This window comes from Ambystoma mexicanum, chromosome 1p (genome assembly GCF_040938575.1).
Source record: "Ambystoma mexicanum isolate Mex_15411 chromosome 1p, UKY_AmexF1_1, whole genome shotgun sequence".
Taxonomy (NCBI): domain Eukaryota; kingdom Metazoa; phylum Chordata; class Amphibia; order Caudata; family Ambystomatidae; genus Ambystoma; species Ambystoma mexicanum.
The window spans coordinates 1,474,191,421-1,474,209,298 of NC_090921.1; the positions used below are offsets into that span (position 1 = coordinate 1,474,191,421).

The 17,878-nt window shown below is 42.8% G+C and overlaps 15 non-coding genes across 15 annotated transcripts; all 15 read left to right on the forward strand.

Moving 5' to 3' along the window:
• Window positions 1-571: 571 nt before the first annotated feature.
• On the forward strand, window positions 572-645 carry TRNAI-AAU (transfer RNA isoleucine (anticodon AAU)). Its single transcript has one exon. It is a non-coding gene; the product is annotated as a tRNA-Ile (tRNA).
• Window positions 646-1,369: 724 nt separating this feature from the next.
• Window positions 1,370-1,443, forward strand: TRNAI-AAU (transfer RNA isoleucine (anticodon AAU)). Its single transcript has one exon. It is a non-coding gene; the product is annotated as a tRNA-Ile (tRNA).
• Window positions 1,444-2,118: 675 nt separating this feature from the next.
• Window positions 2,119-2,192, forward strand: TRNAI-AAU (transfer RNA isoleucine (anticodon AAU)). Its single transcript has one exon. It is a non-coding gene; the product is annotated as a tRNA-Ile (tRNA).
• Window positions 2,193-3,213: 1,021 nt separating this feature from the next.
• On the forward strand, window positions 3,214-3,287 carry TRNAI-AAU (transfer RNA isoleucine (anticodon AAU)). Its single transcript has one exon. It is a non-coding gene; the product is annotated as a tRNA-Ile (tRNA).
• Window positions 3,288-4,013: 726 nt separating this feature from the next.
• On the forward strand, window positions 4,014-4,087 carry TRNAI-AAU (transfer RNA isoleucine (anticodon AAU)). Its single transcript has one exon. It is a non-coding gene; the product is annotated as a tRNA-Ile (tRNA).
• Window positions 4,088-6,395: 2,308 nt separating this feature from the next.
• TRNAI-AAU (transfer RNA isoleucine (anticodon AAU)) lies at window positions 6,396-6,469 on the forward strand. The gene has a single exon. It is a non-coding gene; the product is annotated as a tRNA-Ile (tRNA).
• Window positions 6,470-7,943: 1,474 nt separating this feature from the next.
• Window positions 7,944-8,017, forward strand: TRNAI-AAU (transfer RNA isoleucine (anticodon AAU)). The gene has a single exon. It is a non-coding gene; the product is annotated as a tRNA-Ile (tRNA).
• Window positions 8,018-9,712: 1,695 nt separating this feature from the next.
• TRNAI-AAU (transfer RNA isoleucine (anticodon AAU)) lies at window positions 9,713-9,786 on the forward strand. The gene has a single exon. It is a non-coding gene; the product is annotated as a tRNA-Ile (tRNA).
• A 726-nt stretch (window positions 9,787-10,512) lies between these two features.
• Window positions 10,513-10,586, forward strand: TRNAI-AAU (transfer RNA isoleucine (anticodon AAU)). Its single transcript has one exon. It is a non-coding gene; the product is annotated as a tRNA-Ile (tRNA).
• Window positions 10,587-12,096: 1,510 nt separating this feature from the next.
• TRNAI-AAU (transfer RNA isoleucine (anticodon AAU)) lies at window positions 12,097-12,170 on the forward strand. The gene has a single exon. It is a non-coding gene; the product is annotated as a tRNA-Ile (tRNA).
• A 725-nt stretch (window positions 12,171-12,895) lies between these two features.
• Window positions 12,896-12,969, forward strand: TRNAI-AAU (transfer RNA isoleucine (anticodon AAU)). Its single transcript has one exon. It is a non-coding gene; the product is annotated as a tRNA-Ile (tRNA).
• Window positions 12,970-13,693: 724 nt separating this feature from the next.
• On the forward strand, window positions 13,694-13,767 carry TRNAI-AAU (transfer RNA isoleucine (anticodon AAU)). Its single transcript has one exon. It is a non-coding gene; the product is annotated as a tRNA-Ile (tRNA).
• Window positions 13,768-14,442: 675 nt separating this feature from the next.
• TRNAI-AAU (transfer RNA isoleucine (anticodon AAU)) lies at window positions 14,443-14,516 on the forward strand. Its single transcript has one exon. It is a non-coding gene; the product is annotated as a tRNA-Ile (tRNA).
• Window positions 14,517-15,537: 1,021 nt separating this feature from the next.
• On the forward strand, window positions 15,538-15,611 carry TRNAI-AAU (transfer RNA isoleucine (anticodon AAU)). The gene has a single exon. It is a non-coding gene; the product is annotated as a tRNA-Ile (tRNA).
• Window positions 15,612-16,337: 726 nt separating this feature from the next.
• Window positions 16,338-16,411, forward strand: TRNAI-AAU (transfer RNA isoleucine (anticodon AAU)). Its single transcript has one exon. It is a non-coding gene; the product is annotated as a tRNA-Ile (tRNA).
• Window positions 16,412-17,878: the final 1,467 nt, after the last annotated feature.

A 17,878-nucleotide genomic window follows, 5' to 3' on the forward strand; every position in this document is an offset into this window, starting at 1 on the left:
TTGTTGTGAGGATAAGGGTTGTATTTGTGAATGAGTTAGGCATTTTCTTTCAAAGGAAGAAAACTCCCCCCTGCAACTGGCCTCCCTCCTATGCTCCAGTCAGAAGGCATACTTTTTCTGACTGAGCATGGTGCTAATCAAGCCAAGTTAGCGAATTTGATTCCAGTATTGGCCACTTTGTCAATTTGGGAAATATTTCTGCAGAAGCATGTGATTGATGCAGAATTCCCACCCACAGCTTTAGATTTACTATGACTAGTTTGCTGTTTTGTTGGAAGCAGCAGTCCATAAATGGTCACAGGTCAGTACTGCTGTGGGAAATGACCAATGAGATGCATTTAACCTTCTTTGTCCCAGTTCTACTTAAATGTGATGCAGGCTACAAGTCAGTTTGAAGATAATTGTCATATTCATGAATTTCCTTCAGATCACATGTAGTTTTTCTTTAGGTTGTTGTGAGGATAAGGGTTTTATGTGTGAATGAGTTAGGCATGTTTTTTCCAAGGGAAGAAAAAATCCCCCTGCAACTGGCCTCCCTCTTATGGTCCAGTCAGAAATATGCCTCTCAGCTGGCCGGTTAGCTCAGTTGGTTAGAGCGTGGTGCTAATAACGCCAAGGTCACGGGTTCGATCCCCGTATTGGCCACTTTGACATTTTGGGAAATATTTCTGCAGAAGGATGAGATTGATGCACAATTGGCACTCACAGCTTTAGAGTTACTAACACAAGATTGCTGTTTTGTTGGAAGCAGCTGTGCATACATAGTCACGGGTCAGTACTGCTGCGGACATAACCAATGTTGTTGTGAGGATAAGGGTTGTATTTGTGAATGAGTTAGGCATTTTCTTTCAAGGAAAGAAAACTCCCCCCTGCAACAGGCCTCCCTCCTATGCTCCAGTCAGAAGCATGCTTTTTCTGACTGAGCATGGTGCTAATCACGCCAAGTTAGCGAATTTGATCCCAGTATTGGCCACTTTGTCAATTTGGGAAAAATGTCTGCAGAAGCATTAGATTGATGCAGAATTCCCACCCACAGCTTTAGATTTACTATGACTAGTTTGCTGTTTTGTTGGAAGCAGCAGTCCATAAATGGTCACAGGTCAGTACTGCTGTGGGAAATGACCAATGAGATGCATTTAACCTTCTTTGTCCCAGTTCTACTTAAATGTGATGCAGGCTACAAGTCAGTTTGAAGATAATTGTCATATTCATGAATTTCCTTCAGATCACATGTAGTTTTTCTTTAGGTTGTTGTGAGGATAAGGGTTTTATGTGTGAATGAGTTAGGCATTTTTTTTCCAAGGGAAGAAAAATTCCCCCTGCAACTGGCCTCCCTCTTATGGTCCAGTCAGAAATGTTCCTCTCAGCTGGCCGGTTAGCTCAGTTGGTTAGAGCGTGGTGCTAATAATGCCAAGGTCACGGGTTCGATCCCCGTATTGGCCACTTTGTCATTTTGGGAAATATTTCTGCAGAAGGATGAGATTGATGCAGAATTGGCACTCACAGCTTTAGAGTTACTAACACAAGATTGCTGTTTTGTTGGAAGCAGCTGTGCATACATAGTCACGGGTCAGTACTGCTGCGGACATAACCAATGTTATTGTGAGGATAAGGGTTGTATTTGTGAATGAGTTAGGCATTTTCTTTCAAGGAAAGAAAACTCCCCCCTGCAACTGGCCTCCCTCCTATGCTCCAGTCAGAAGCATACTTTTTCTGACTGAGCATGGTGCTAATCACGCCAAGTTAGCGAATTTGATCCCAGTATTGGCCACTTTGTCAATTTGGGAAAAATGTCTGCAGAAGCATTAGATTGATGCAGAATTCCCACCCACAGCTTTAGATTTACTATGACTAGTTTGCTGTTTTGTTGGAAGCAGCAGTCCATAAATGGTCACAGGTCAGTACTGCTGTGGGAAATGACCAATGAGATGCATTTAACCTTCTTTGTCCCAGTTCTACTTAAATGTGATGCAGGCTACAAGTCAGTTTGAAGATAATTGTCATATTCATGAATTTCCTTCAGATCACATGTAGTTTTTCTTTAGGTTGTTGTGAGGATAAGGGTTTTATGTGTGAATGAGTTAGACATTTTTTTCCAAAATAATAAGATTATCTGCTGGCCCGTTAGCTCAGTTGGTTAGAGCGTGGTGCTAATAACGCCAAGGTCACGGGTTCGATCCCCGTATTGGCCACTTTGTCATTTTGGGAAATATTTCTGCAGAAGCATGAGATTGATGCAGAATTGGCACTCACAGCTTTAGAGTTACTAACACAAGATTGCTGTTTTGTTGGAAGCAGCTGTGCATACATAGTCACGGGTCAGTACTGCTGCGGACATAACCAATGTTGTTGTGAGGATAAGGGTTGTATTTGTGAATGAGTTAGGCATTTTTTTTCCAAGGGAAGAAAACATCCCTCTACAACTGGCCTCCTGCTTATGCTTGAGTCAGAAACAAAACTCTCAGCTGGCTGTTTAGCTCATTTGGTTAGAGCGTGGTGCTAATAATGGCAAGGTCACGGGTCCCCGTATTGGCCTCCTTGTCATTTTGGGAAATATTTCTGCAGAAGCATGAGATTGATGCAGAATTGGCACTCACAGCTTTAGAGTTACTAACACAAGATTGCTGTTTTGTTGGAAGCAGCTGTGCATACATGGTCACGGGTCAGTACTGCTGCGGGACATAACCAATGTTGTTGTGAGGATAAGGGTTGTATTTGTGAATGAGTTAGGCATTTTCTTTCAAGGGAAGAAAACTCCCCCCTGCAACTGGCCTCCCTCCTATGCTCCAGTCAGAAGGCATACTTTTTCTGACTGAGCATGGTGCTAATCATGCCAAGTTAGCGGATTTGATCCCAGTATTGGCCACTTTGTCAATTTGGGAAATATTTCTGCAGAAGCATGAGATTGATGCAGAATTCCCACCCACAGCTTTAGATTTACTATGACTAGTTTGCTGTTTTGTTGGAAGCAGCAGTCCATAAATGGTCACAGGTCAGTACTGCTGTGGGAAATGACCAATGAGATGCATTTAACCTTCTTTGTCCCAGTTCTACTTAAATGTGATGCAGGCTACAAGTCAGTTTGAAGATAATTGTCATATTCATGAATTTCCTTCAGATCACATGTAGTTTTTCTTTAGGTTGTTGTGAGGATAAGGGTTTTATGTGTGAATGAGTTAGGCATTTTTTTCCAAGGGAAACAGACTCTCAGCTGGCCGGTTAGCTCAGTTGGTTAGAGCGTGGTGCTAATAACGCCAAGGTCACGGGTTCGATCCCCGTATTGGCCACTTTGTCATTTTGGGAAATATTTCTGCAGAAGCATGAGATTGATGCAGAATTGGCACTCACAGCTTTAGAGTTACTAACACAAGATTGCTGTTTTGGTGGAAGCAGCTGTGCATACATGGTCACGGGTCAGTACTGCTGCGGGACATAACCAATGTTGTTGTGAGGATAAGGGTTGTATTTGTGAATGAGTTAGGCATTTTCTTTCAAGGGAAGAAAACTCCCCCCTGCAACTGGCCTCCCTCCTATGCTCCAGTCAGAAGGCATACTTTTTCTGACTGAGCATGGTGCTAATCACGCCAAGTTAGCGGATTTGATCCCAGTATTGGCCACTTTGTCAATTTGGGAAATATTTCTGCAGAAGCATGAGATTGATGCAGGAGTCCCACCCACAGCTTTAGATTTACTATGACTAGTTTGCTGTTTTGTTGGAAGCAGCAGTCCATAAATGGTCACAGGTCAGTACTGCTGTGGGAAATGACCAATGAGATGCATTTAACCTTCTTTGTCCCAGTTCTACTTAAATGTGATGCAGGCTACACGTCAGTTTGAAGGTAATTGTCAAATTCATGAATTTCCTTCAGATCACATGTAGTTTTTCTTTAGGTTGTTGTGAGGATAAGGGTTTTATGTGTGAAAGACTTAGGCATTTTTTTTGCAAGGGGAGAAAAAATCCCCCTGCAACTGGCCTCCCTCTTATGCTCCAGTCAGAAACAGGACTCTCAGCTGGTCAGTTAGCTCAGTTGGTTAGAGCGTGGTGCTAATAATGCCAAGGTCACGGGTTCGATCCCCGTATTGGCCACTTTGTCATTTTGGGAAATATTTCTGCAGAAGCATGAGATTGATGCAGAATTGGCACTCACAGCTTTAGAGTTACTAACACAAGATTGCTGTTTTGTTGGTAGCAGCTGTGCATACATGGTCACGGGTCAGTACTGCTGCGGGACATAACCAATGTTGTTGTGAGGATAAGGGTTGTATTTGTGAATGAGTTAGGCATTTTCTTTCAAGGGAAGAAAGCTCCCCCCTGCAACTGGCCTCCCTCCTATGCTCCACTCAGAAGGCTTACTTTTTCTGACTGAGCATGGTGCTAATCACGCTAAGTTAGCGAATTTTATCCCAGTATTGGCCACTTTGTCAATTTGGGAAATATTTCTGCAGAAGCATGAGATTGATGCAGAATTCCCACCCACAGCTTTATATTTACTATGACTAGTTTGCTGTTTTGTTGGAAACAGCAGTCCATAAATGGTCACAGGTCAGTACTGCTGTGGGAAATGACCAATGAGATGCATTTAACCTTCTTTGTCCCAGTTCTACTTAAATGTGATGCAGGCTACAAGTCAGTTTGAAGATAATTGTCATATTCGTGAATTTCCTTCAGATCACATGTAGTTTTTCTTTAGGTTGTTGTGAGGATAAGGGTTTTATGTGTGAATGAGTTAGGTATTTTTTTTCCAAGGGAAGAAAAAGTCCCCCTGCAACTGGCCTCCCTCTTATGCTCCAGTCAGAAATATTCCTCACAGCTGGCCGGTTAGCTCAGTTGGTTAGAGCGTGGTGTTAATAATGTCAAGGTCATATTGGCCACTTTGTCATTTTGGGAAATATTTCTGCAGAAGGATGAGATTGATGCACAATTGGCACTCACAGCTTTAGAGTTACTAACACAAGATTGCTGTTTTGTTGGAAGCAGCTGTGCATACATAGTCACGGGTCAGTACTGCTGCGGACATAACTAATGTTGTTGTGAGGATAAGGGTTGTATTTGTGAATGAGTTAGGCATTTTCTTTCAAGGGAAGAAAACTCCCCCCTGCAACTGGCCTCCCTCCTATGCTCCAGTCAGAAGGCATACTTTTTCTGACTGAGCATGGTGCTAATCACGCCAAGTTAGCGAATTTGATCCCAGTATTGGCCACTTTGTCAATTTGGGAAGTATTTCTGCAGAAGCATGAGATTGATGCAGAATTCCCACCCACAGCTTTAGATTTACTATGACTAGTTTCCTGTTTTGTTGGAAGCAGCAGTCCATAAATGGTCACAGGTCAGTACTGCTGTGGGAAATGACCAATGAGATGCATTTAACCTTCTTTGTCCCAGTTCTACTTAAATGTGATGCAGGCTACAAGTCAGTTTGAAGATAATTGTCATATTCATGAATTTCCTTCAGATCACATGTAGTTTTTCTTTAGGTTGTTGTGAGGATAAGGGTTTTATGTGTGAATGAGTTAGGCATTTTTTTTCCAAGGGAAGAAAAATTCCCCCTGCAACTGGCCTCCCTCTTATGGTCCAGTCAGAAATGTTCCTCTCAGCTGGCTGGTTAGCTCAGTTGGTTAGAGCGTGGTGCTAATAATGCCAAGGTCACTGGTTCGATCCCCGTATTGGCCACTTTGTCATTTTGGGAAATATTTCTGCAGAAGGATGAGATTGATGCAGAATTGGCACTCACAGCTTTAGAGTTACTAACACAAGATTGCTGTTTTGTTGGAAGCAGCTGTGCATACATAGTCACGGGTCAGTACTGCTGCGGACATAACCAATGTTGTTGTGAGGATAAGGGTTGTATTTGTGAATGAGTTAGGCATTTTCTTTCAAGGAAAGAAAACTCCCCCCTGCAACTGGCCTCCCTCCTATGCTCCAGTCAGAAGCATACTTTTTCTGACTGAGCATGGTGCTAATCACGCCAAGTTAGCGAATTTGATCCCAGTATTGGCCACTTTGTCAATTTGGGAAAAATGTCTGCAGAAGCATTAGATTGATGCAGAATTCCCACCCACAGCTTTAGATTTACTATGACTAGTTTGCTGTTTTGTTGGAAGCAGCAGTCCATAAATGGTCACAGGTCAGTACTGCTGTGGGAAATGACCAATGAGATGCATTTAACCTTCTTTGTCCCAGTTCTACTTAAATGTGATGCAGGCTACAAGTCAGTTTGAAGATAATTGTCATATTCATGAATTTCCTTCAGATCACATGTAGTTTTTCTTTAGGTTGTTGTGAGGATAAGGGTTTTATGTGTGAATGAGTTAGGCATTTTTTTTCCAAGGGAAGAACAAATCCCCCTGCAACTGGCCTCCCTCTTATGGTCCAGTCAGAAATGTTCTTCTCAGCTGGCCGGTTAGCTCAGTTGGTTAGAGCGTGGTGCTAATAATGCCAAGGTCACGGGTTCGATCCCCGTATTGGCCACTTTGTCATTTTGGGAAATATTTCTGCAGAAGGATGAGATTGATGCAGAATTGGCACTCACAGCTTTAGAGTTACTAACACAAGATTGCTGTTTTGTTGGAAGCAGCTGTGCATACATAGTCACGGGTCAGTACTGCTGCGGACATAACCAATGTTGTTGTGAGGATAAGGGTTGTATTTGTGAATGAGTTAGGCATTTTCTTTCAAAGGAAGAAAACTCCCCCCTGCAACTGGCCTCCCTCCTATGCTCCAGTCAGAAGGCATACTTTTTCTGACTGAGCATGGTGCTAATCAAGCCAAGTTAGCGAATTTGATCCCAGTATTGGCCACTTTGTCAATTTGGGAAATATTTCTGCAGAAGCATGTGATTGATGCAGAATTCCCACCCACAGCTTTAGATTTACTATGACTAGTTTGCTGTTTTGTTGGAAGCAGCAGTCCATAAATGGTCACAGGTCAGTACTGCTGTGGGAAATGACCAATGAGATGCATTTAACCTTCTTTGTCCCAGTTCTACTTAAATGTGATGCAGGCTACAAGTCAGTTTGAAGATAATTGTCATATTCATGAATTTCCTTCAGATCACATGTAGTTTTTCTTTAGGTTGTTGTGAGGATAAGGGTTTTATGTGTGAATGAGTTAGGCATTTTTTTTCCAAGGGAAGAAAAATTCCCCCTGCAACTGGCCTCCCTCTTATGGTCCAGTCAGAAATGTTCCTCTCAGCTGGCCGGTTAGCTCAGTTGGTTAGAGCGTGGTGCTAATAATGCCAAGGTCACTGGTTCGATCCCCGTATTGGCCACTTTGTCATTTTGGGAAATATTTCTGCAGAAGGATGAGATTGATGCAGAATTGGCACTCACAGCTTTAGAGTTACTAACACAAGATTGCTGTTTTGTTGGAAGCAGCTGTGCATACATAGTCACGGGTCAGTACTGCTGCGGACATAACCAATGTTGTTGTGAGGATAAGGGTTGTATTTGTGAATGAGTTAGGCATTTTCTTTCAAGGAAAGAAAACTCCCCCCTGCAACTGGCCTCCCTCCTATGCTCCAGTCAGAAGCATACTTTTTCTGACTGAGCATGGTGCTAATCACGCCAAGTTAGCGAATTTGATCCCAGTATTGGCCACTTTGTCAATTTGGGAAAAATGTCTGCAGAAGCATTAGATTGATGCAGAATTCCCACCCACAGCTTTAGATTTACTATGACTAGTTTGCTGTTTTGTTGGAAGCAGCAGTCCATAAATGGTCACAGGTCAGTACTGCTGTGGAAAATGACCAATGAGATGCATTTAACCTTCTTTGTCCCAGTTCTACTTAAATGTGATGCAGGCTACAAGTCAGTTTGAAGATAATTGTCATATTCATGAATTTCCTTCAGATCACATGTAGTTTTTCTTTAGGTTGTTGTGAGGATAAGGGTTTTATGTGTGAATGAGTTAGGCATTTTTTTCCAAGATAATAAGACTCTCAGCTGGCCGGTTAGCTCAGTTGGTTAGAGCGTGGTGCTAATAATGCCAAGGTCACGGGTTCGATCCCCGTATTGGCCACTTTGTCATTTTGGGAAATATTTCTGCAGAAGCATGAGATTGATGCAGAATTGGCACTCACAGCTTTAGAGTTACTAACACAAGATTGCTGTTTTGTTGGAAGCAGCTGTGCATACATAGTCACGGGTCAGTACTGCTGCGGACATAACCAATGTTGTTGTGAGGATAAGGGTTGTATTTGTGAATGAGTTAGCCATTTTTTTTCCAAGGGAAGAAAACATCCCCCTACAACTGGCCTCCTGCTTATGCTTGAGTCAGAAACAAAACTCTCAGCTGGCTGTTTAGCTCATTTGGTTAGAGCGTGGTGCTAATAATGGCAAGGTCACGGGTCCCCGTATTGGCCTCCTTGTCATTTTGGGAAATATTTCTGCAGAAGCATGAGATTGATGCAGAATTGGCACTCACAGCTTTAGAGTTACTAACACAAGATTGCTGTTTTGTTGGAAGCAGCTGTGCATACATGGTCACGGGTCAGTACTGCTGCGGGACATAACCAATGTTGTTGTGAGGATAAGGGATGTATTTGTGAATGAGTTAGGCATTTTCTTTCAAGGGAAGAAAACTCCCCCCTGCAACTGGCCTCCCTCCTATGCTCCAGTCAGAAGGCATACTTTTTCTGACTGAGCATGGTGCTAATCACGCCAAGTTAGCGGATTTGATCCCAGTATTGGCCACTTTGTCAATTTGGGAAATATTTCTGCAGAAGCATGAGATTGATGCAGAATTGGCACTCACAGCTTTAGAGTTACTAACACAAGATTGCTGTTTTGTTGGAAGCAGCTGTGCATACATAGTCACGGGTCAGTACTGCTGCGGACATAACCAATGTTGTTGTGAGGATAAGGGTTGTATTTGTGAATGAGTTAGCCATTTTTTTTCCAAGGGAAGAAAACATCCCCCTACAACTGGCCTCCTGCTTATGCTTGAGTCAGAAACAAAACTCTCAGCTGGCTGTTTAGCTCATTTGGTTAGAGCGTGGTGCTAATAATGGCAAGGTCACGGGTCCCCGTATTGGCCTCCTTGTCATTTTGGGAAATATTTCTGCAGAAGCATGAGATTGATGCAGAATTGGCACTCACAGCTTTAGAGTTACTAACACAAGATTGCTGTTTTGTTGGAAGCAGCTGTGCATACATGGTCACGGGTCAGTACTGCTGCGGGACATAACCAATGTTGTTGTGAGGATAAGGGATGTATTTGTGAATGAGTTAGGCATTTTCTTTCAAGGGAAGAAAACTCCCCCCTGCAACTGGCCTCCCTCCTATGCTCCAGTCAGAAACCATACTTTTTCTGACTGAGCATGGTGCTAATCACGCCAAGTTAGCGGATTTGATCCCAGTATTGGCCACTTTGTCAATTTGGGAAATATTTCTGCAGAAGCATGAGATTGATGCAGAATTCCCACCCACAGCTTTAGATTTACTATGACTAGTTTGCTGTTTTGTTGGAAGCAGCAGTCCATAAATGGTCACAGGTCAGTACTGCTGTGGGAAATGACCAATGAGATGCATTTAACCTTCTTTGTCCCAGTTCTACTTAAATGTGATGCAGGCTACAAGTCAGTTTGAAGATAATTGTCATATTCATGAATTTCCTTCAGATCACATGTAGTTTTTCTTTAGGTTGTTGTGAGGATAAGGGTTTTATGTGTGAATGAGTTAGGCATTTTTTTCCAAGGGAAACAGACTCTCAGCTGGCCGGTTAGCTCAGTTGGTTAGAGCGTGGTGCTAATAACGCCAAGGTCACGGGTTCGATCCCCGTATTGGCCACTTTGTCATTTTGGGAAATATTTCTGCAGAAGCATGAGATTGATGCAGAATTGGCACTCACAGCTTTAGAGTTACTAACACAAGATTGCTGTTTTGGTGGAAGCAGCTGTGCATACATGGTCACGGGTCAGTACTGCTGCGGGACATAACCAATGTTGTTGTGAGGATAAGGGTTGTATTTGTGAATGAGTTAGGCATTTTCTTTCAAGGGAAGAAAACTCCCCCCTGCAACTGGCCTCCCTCCTATGCTCCAGTCAGAAGGCATACTTTTTCTGACTGAGCATGGTGCTAATCACGCCAAGTTAGCGGATTTGATCCCAGTATTGGCCACTTTGTCAATTTGGGAAATATTTCTGCAGAAGCATGAGATTGATGCAGGAGTCCCACCCACAGCTTTAGATTTACTATGACTAGTTTGCTGTTTTGTTGGAAGCAGCAGTCCATAAATGGTCACAGGTCAGTACTGCTGTGGGAAATGACCAATGAGATGCATTTAACCTTCTTTGTCCCAGTTCTACTTAAATGTGATGCAGGCTACACGTCAGTTTGAAGGTAATTGTCAAATTCATGAATTTCCTTCAGATCACATGTAGTTTTTCTTTAGGTTGTTGTGAGGATAAGGGTTTTATGTGTGAAAGACTTAGGCATTTTTTTTGCAAGGGGAGAAAAAATCCCCCTGCAACTGGCCTCCCTCTTATGCTCCAGTCAGAAACAGGACTCTCAGCTGGTCGGTTAGCTCAGTTGGTTAGAGCGTGGTGCTAATAATGCCAAGGTCACGGGTTCGATCCCCGTATTGGCCACTTTGTCATTTTGGGAAATATTTCTGCAGAAGCATGAGATTGATGCAGAATTGGCACTCACAGCTTTAGAGTTACTAACACAAGATTGCTGTTTTGTTGGTAGCAGCTGTGCATACATGGTCACGGGTCAGTACTGCTGCGGGACATAACCAATGTTGTTGTGAGGATAAGGGTTGTATTTGTGAATGAGTTAGGCATTTTCTTTCAAGGGAAGAAAGCTCCCCCCTGCAACTGGCCTCCCTCCTATGCTCCACTCAGAAGGCTTACTTTTTCTGACTGAGCATGGTGCTAATCACGCTAAGTTAGCGAATTTTATCCCAGTATTGGCCACTTTGTCAATTTGGGAAATATTTCTGCAGAAGCATGAGATTGATGCAGAATTCCCACCCACAGCTTTATATTTACTATGACTAGTTTGCTGTTTTGTTGGAAACAGCAGTCCATAAATGGTCACAGGTTAGTACTGCTGTGGGAAATGACCAATGAGATGCATTTAACCTTCTTTGTCCCAGTTCTACTTAAATGTGATGCAGGCTACAAGTCAGTTTGAAGATAATTGTCATATTCGTGAATTTCCTTCAGATCACATGTAGTTTTTCTTTAGGTTGTTGTGAGGATAAGGGTTTTATGTGTGAATGAGTTAGGTATTTTTTTTCCAAGGGAAGAAAAAGTCCCCCTGCAACTGGCCTCCCTCTTATGCTCCAGTCAGAAATATTCCTCACAGCTGGCCGGTTAGCTCAGTTGGTTAGAGCGTGGTGTTAATAATGTCAAGGTCATATTGGCCACTTTGTCATTTTGGGAAATATTTCTGCAGAAGGATGAGATTGATGCACAATTGGCACTCACAGCTTTAGAGTTACTAACACAAGATTGCTGTTTTGTTGGAAGCAGCTGTGCATACATAGTCACGGGTCAGTACTGCTGCGGACATAACTAATGTTGTTGTGAGGATAAGGGTTGTATTTGTGAATGAGTTAGGCATTTTCTTTCAAGGGAAGAAAACTCCCCCCTGCAACTGGCCTCCCTCCTATGCTCCAGTCAGAAGGCATACTTTTTCTGACTGAGCATGGTGCTAATCACGCCAAGTTAGCGAATTTGATCCCAGTATTGGCCACTTTGTCAATTTGGGAAGTATTTCTGCAGAAGCATGAGATTGATGCAGAATTCCCACCCACAGCTTTAGATTTACTATGACTAGTTTCCTGTTTTGTTGGAAGCAGCAGTCCATAAATGGTCACAGGTCAGTACTGCTGTGGGAAATGACCAATGAGATGCATTTAACCTTCTTTGTCCCAGTTCTACTTAAATGTGATGCAGGCTACAAGTCAGTTTGAAGATAATTGTCATATTCGTGAATTTCCTTCAGATCACATGTAGTTTTTCTTTAGGTTGTTGTGAGGATAAGGGTTTTATGTGTGAATGAGTTAGGCATTTTTTTTCCAAGGGAAGAAAAAATCCCCCTGCAACTGGCCTCCCTCTTATGCTCCAGTTAGAAATTTGCCTCTCAGCTGGCCGGTTAGCTCAGTTGGTTAGAGCGTGGTGCTAATAACGCCAAGGTCACGGGTTCGATCCCCGTATTGGCCACTTTGTCATTTTGGGAAATATTTCTGCAGAAGGATGAGATTGATGCAGAATTGGCACTCACAGCTTTAGAGTTACTAACACAAGATTGCTGTTTTGTTGGAAGCAGCTGTGCATACATAGTCACGGGTCAGTACTGCTGCGGACATAACCAATGTTGTTGTGAGGATAAGGGTTGTATTTGTGAATGAGTTAGGCATTTTCTTTCAAAGGAAGAAAACTCCCCCCTGCAACTGGCCTCCCTCCTATGCTCCAGTCAGAAGGCATACTTTTTCTGACTGAGCATGGTGCTAATCAAGCCAAGTTAGCGAATTTGATTCCAGTATTGGCCACTTTGTCAATTTGGGAAATATTTCTGCAGAAGCATGTGATTGATGCAGAATTCCCACCCACAGCTTTAGATTTACTATGACTAGTTTGCTGTTTTGTTGGAAGCAGCAGTCCATAAATGGTCACAGGTCAGTACTGCTGTGGGAAATGACCAATGAGATGCATTTAACCTTCTTTGTCCCAGTTCTACTTAAATGTGATGCAGGCTACAAGTCAGTTTGAAGATAATTGTCATATTCATGAATTTCCTTCAGATCACATGTAGTTTTTCTTTAGGTTGTTGTGAGGATAAGGGTTTTATGTGTGAATGAGTTAGGCATGTTTTTTCCAAGGGAAGAAAAAATCCCCCTGCAACTGGCCTCCCTCTTATGGTCCAGTCAGAAATATGCCTCTCAGCTGGCCGGTTAGCTCAGTTGGTTAGAGCGTGGTGCTAATAACGCCAAGGTCACGGGTTCGATCCCCGTATTGGCCACTTTGACATTTTGGGAAATATTTCTGCAGAAGGATGAGATTGATGCACAATTGGCACTCACAGCTTTAGAGTTACTAACACAAGATTGCTGTTTTGTTGGAAGCAGCTGTGCATACATAGTCACGGGTCAGTACTGCTGCGGACATAACCAATGTTGTTGTGAGGATAAGGGTTGTATTTGTGAATGAGTTAGGCATTTTCTTTCAAGGAAAGAAAACTCCCCCCTGCAACAGGCCTCCCTCCTATGCTCCAGTCAGAAGCATGCTTTTTCTGACTGAGCATGGTGCTAATCACGCCAAGTTAGCGAATTTGATCCCAGTATTGGCCACTTTGTCAATTTGGGAAAAATGTCTGCAGAAGCATTAGATTGATGCAGAATTCCCACCCACAGCTTTAGATTTACTATGACTAGTTTGCTGTTTTGTTGGAAGCAGCAGTCCATAAATGGTCACAGGTCAGTACTGCTGTGGGAAATGACCAATGAGATGCATTTAACCTTCTTTGTCCCAGTTCTACTTAAATGTGATGCAGGCTACAAGTCAGTTTGAAGATAATTGTCATATTCATGAATTTCCTTCAGATCACATGTAGTTTTTCTTTAGGTTGTTGTGAGGATAAGGGTTTTATGTGTGAATGAGTTAGGCATTTTTTTTCCAAGGGAAGAAAAATTCCCCCTGCAACTGGCCTCCCTCTTATGGTCCAGTCAGAAATGTTCCTCTCAGCTGGCCGGTTAGCTCAGTTGGTTAGAGCGTGGTGCTAATAATGCCAAGGTCACGGGTTCGATCCCCGTATTGGCCACTTTGTCATTTTGGGAAATATTTCTGCAGAAGGATGAGATTGATGCAGAATTGGCACTCACAGCTTTAGAGTTACTAACACAAGATTGCTGTTTTGTTGGAAGCAGCTGTGCATACATAGTCACGGGTCAGTACTGCTGCGGACATAACCAATGTTATTGTGAGGATAAGGGTTGTATTTGTGAATGAGTTAGGCATTTTCTTTCAAGGAAAGAAAACTCCCCCCTGCAACTGGCCTCCCTCCTATGCTCCAGTCAGAAGCATACTTTTTCTGACTGAGCATGGTGCTAATCACGCCAAGTTAGCGAATTTGATCCCAGTATTGGCCACTTTGTCAATTTGGGAAAAATGTCTGCAGAAGCATTAGATTGATGCAGAATTCCCACCCACAGCTTTAGATTTACTATGACTAGTTTGCTGTTTTGTTGGAAGCAGCAGTCCATAAATGGTCACAGGTCAGTACTGCTGTGGGAAATGACCAATGAGATGCATTTAACCTTCTTTGTCCCAGTTCTACTTAAATGTGATGCAGGCTACAAGTCAGTTTGAAGATAATTGTCATATTCATGAATTTCCTTCAGATCACATGTAGTTTTTCTTTAGGTTGTTGTGAGGATAAGGGTTTTATGTGTGAATGAGTTAGGCATTTTTTTCCAAGATAATAAGACTCTCAGCTGGCCGGTTAGCTCAGTTGGTTAGAGCGTGGTGCTAATAACGCCAAGGTCACGGGTTCGATCCCCGTATTGGCCACTTTGTCATTTTGGGAAATATTTCTGCAGAAGCATGAGATTGATGCAGAATTGGCACTCACAGCTTTAGAGTTACTAACACAAGATTGCTGTTTTGTTGGAAGCAGCTGTGCATACATAGTCACGGGTCAGTACTGCTGCGGACATAACCAATGTTGTTGTGAGGATAAGGGTTGTATTTGTGAATGAGTTAGGCATTTTTTTTCCAAGGGAAGAAAACATCCCTCTACAACTGGCCTCCTGCTTATGCTTGAGTCAGAAACAAAACTCTCAGCTGGCTGTTTAGCTCATTTGGTTAGAGCGTGGTGCTAATAATGGCAAGGTCACGGGTCCCCGTATTGGCCTCCTTGTCATTTTGGGAAATATTTCTGCAGAAGCATGAGATTGATGCAGAATTGGCACTCACAGCTTTAGAGTTACTAACACAAGATTGCTGTTTTGTTGGAAGCAGCTGTGCATACATGGTCACGGGTCAGTACTGCTGCGGGACATAACCAATGTTGTTGTGAGGATAAGGGTTGTATTTGTGAATGAGTTAGGCATTTTCTTTCAAGGGAAGAAAACTCCCCCCTGCAACTGGCCTCCCTCCTATGCTCCAGTCAGAAGGCATACTTTTTCTGACTGAGCATGGTGCTAATCATGCCAAGTTAGCGGATTTGATCCCAGTATTGGCCACTTTGTCAATTTGGGAAATATTTCTGCAGAAGCATGAGATTGATGCAGAATTCCCACCCACAGCTTTAGATTTACTATGACTAGTTTGCTGTTTTGTTGGAAGCAGCAGTCCATAAATGGTCACAGGTCAGTACTGCTGTGGGAAATGACCAATGAGATGCATTTAACCTTCTTTGTCCCAGTTCTACTTAAATGTGATGCAGGCTACAAGTCAGTTTGAAGATAATTGTCATATTCATGAATTTCCTTCAGATCACATGTAGTTTTTCTTTAGGTTGTTGTGAGGATAAGGGTTTTATGTGTGAATGAGTTAGGCATTTTTTTCCAAGGGAAACAGACTCTCAGCTGGCCGGTTAGCTCAGTTGGTTAGAGCGTGGTGCTAATAACGCCAAGGTCACGGGTTCGATCCCCGTATTGGCCACTTTGTCATTTTGGGAAATATTTCTGCAGAAGCATGAGATTGATGCAGAATTGGCACTCACAGCTTTAGAGTTACTAACACAAGATTGCTGTTTTGGTGGAAGCAGCTGTGCATACATGGTCACGGGTCAGTACTGCTGCGGGACATAACCAATGTTGTTGTGAGGATAAGGGTTGTATTTGTGAATGAGTTAGGCATTTTCTTTCAAGGGAAGAAAACTCCCCCCTGCAACTGGCCTCCCTCCTATGCTCCAGTCAGAAGGCATACTTTTTCTGACTGAGCATGGTGCTAATCACGCCAAGTTAGCGGATTTGATCCCAGTATTGGCCACTTTGTCAATTTGGGAAATATTTCTGCAGAAGCATGAGATTGATGCAGGAGTCCCACCCACAGCTTTAGATTTACTATGACTAGTTTGCTGTTTTGTTGGAAGCAGCAGTCCATAAATGGTCACAGGTCAGTACTGCTGTGGGAAATGACCAATGAGATGCATTTAACCTTCTTTGTCCCAGTTCTACTTAAATGTGATGCAGGCTACACGTCAGTTTGAAGGTAATTGTCAAATTCATGAATTTCCTTCAGATCACATGTAGTTTTTCTTTAGGTTGTTGTGAGGATAAGGGTTTTATGTGTGAAAGACTTAGGCATTTTTTTTGCAAGGGGAGAAAAAATCCCCCTGCAACTGGCCTCCCTCTTATGCTCCAGTCAGAAACAGGACTCTCAGCTGGTCGGTTAGCTCAGTTGGTTAGAGCGTGGTGCTAATAATGCCAAGGTCACGGGTTCGATCCCCGTATTGGCCACTTTGTCATTTTGGGAAATATTTCTGCAGAAGCATGAGATTGATGCAGAATTGGCACTCACAGCTTTAGAGTTACTAACACAAGATTGCTGTTTTGTTGGTAGCAGCTGTGCATACATGGTCACGGGTCAGTACTGCTGCGGGACATAACCAATGTTGTTGTGAGGATAAGGGTTGTATTTGTGAATGAGTTAGGCATTTTCTTTCAAGGGAAGAAAGCTCCCCCCTGCAACTGGCCTCCCTCCTATGCTCCACTCAGAAGGCTTACTTTTTCTGACTGAGCATGGTGCTAATCACGCTAAGTTAGCGAATTTTATCCCAGTATTGGCCACTTTGTCAATTTGGGAAATATTTCTGCAGAAGCATGAGATTGATGCAGAATTCCCACCCACAGCTTTATATTTACTATGACTAGTTTGCTGTTTTGTTGGAAACAGCAGTCCATAAATGGTCACAGGTTAGTACTGCTGTGGGAAATGACCAATGAGATGCATTTAACCTTCTTTGTCCCAGTTCTACTTAAATGTGATGCAGGCTACAAGTCAGTTTGAAGATAATTGTCATATTCGTGAATTTCCTTCAGATCACATGTAGTTTTTCTTTAGGTTGTTGTGAGGATAAGGGTTTTATGTGTGAATGAGTTAGGTATTTTTTTTCCAAGGGAAGAAAAAGTCCCCCTGCAACTGGCCTCCCTCTTATGCTCCAGTCAGAAATATTCCTCACAGCTGGCCGGTTAGCTCAGTTGGTTAGAGCGTGGTGTTAATAATGTCAAGGTCATATTGGCCACTTTGTCATTTTGGGAAATATTTCTGCAGAAGGATGAGATTGATGCACAATTGGCACTCACAGCTTTAGAGTTACTAACACAAGATTGCTGTTTTGTTGGAAGCAGCTGTGCATACATAGTCACGGGTCAGTACTGCTGCGGACATAACTAATGTTGTTGTGAGGATAAGGGTTGTATTTGTGAATGAGTTAGGCATTTTCTTTCAAGGGAAGAAAACTCCCCCCTGCAACTGGCCTCCCTCCTATGCTCCAGTCAGAAGGCATACTTTTTCTGACTGAGCATGGTGCTAATCACGCCAAGTTAGCGAATTTGATCCCAGTATTGGCCACTTTGTCAATTTGGGAAGTATTTCTGCAGAAGCATGAGATTGATGCAGAATTCCCACCCACAGCTTTAGATTTACTATGACTAGTTTCCTGTTTTGTTGGAAGCAGCAGTCCATAAATGGTCACAGGTCAGTACTGCTGTGGGAAATGACCAATGAGATGCATTTAACCTTCTTTGTCCCAGTTCTACTTAAATGTGATGCAGGCTACAAGTCAGTTTGAAGATAATTGTCATATTCGTGAATTTCCTTCAGATCACATGTAGTTTTTCTTTAGGTTGTTGTGAGGATAAGGGTTTTATGTGTGAATGAGTTAGGCATTTTTTTTCCAAGGGAAGAAAAAATCCCCCTGCAAC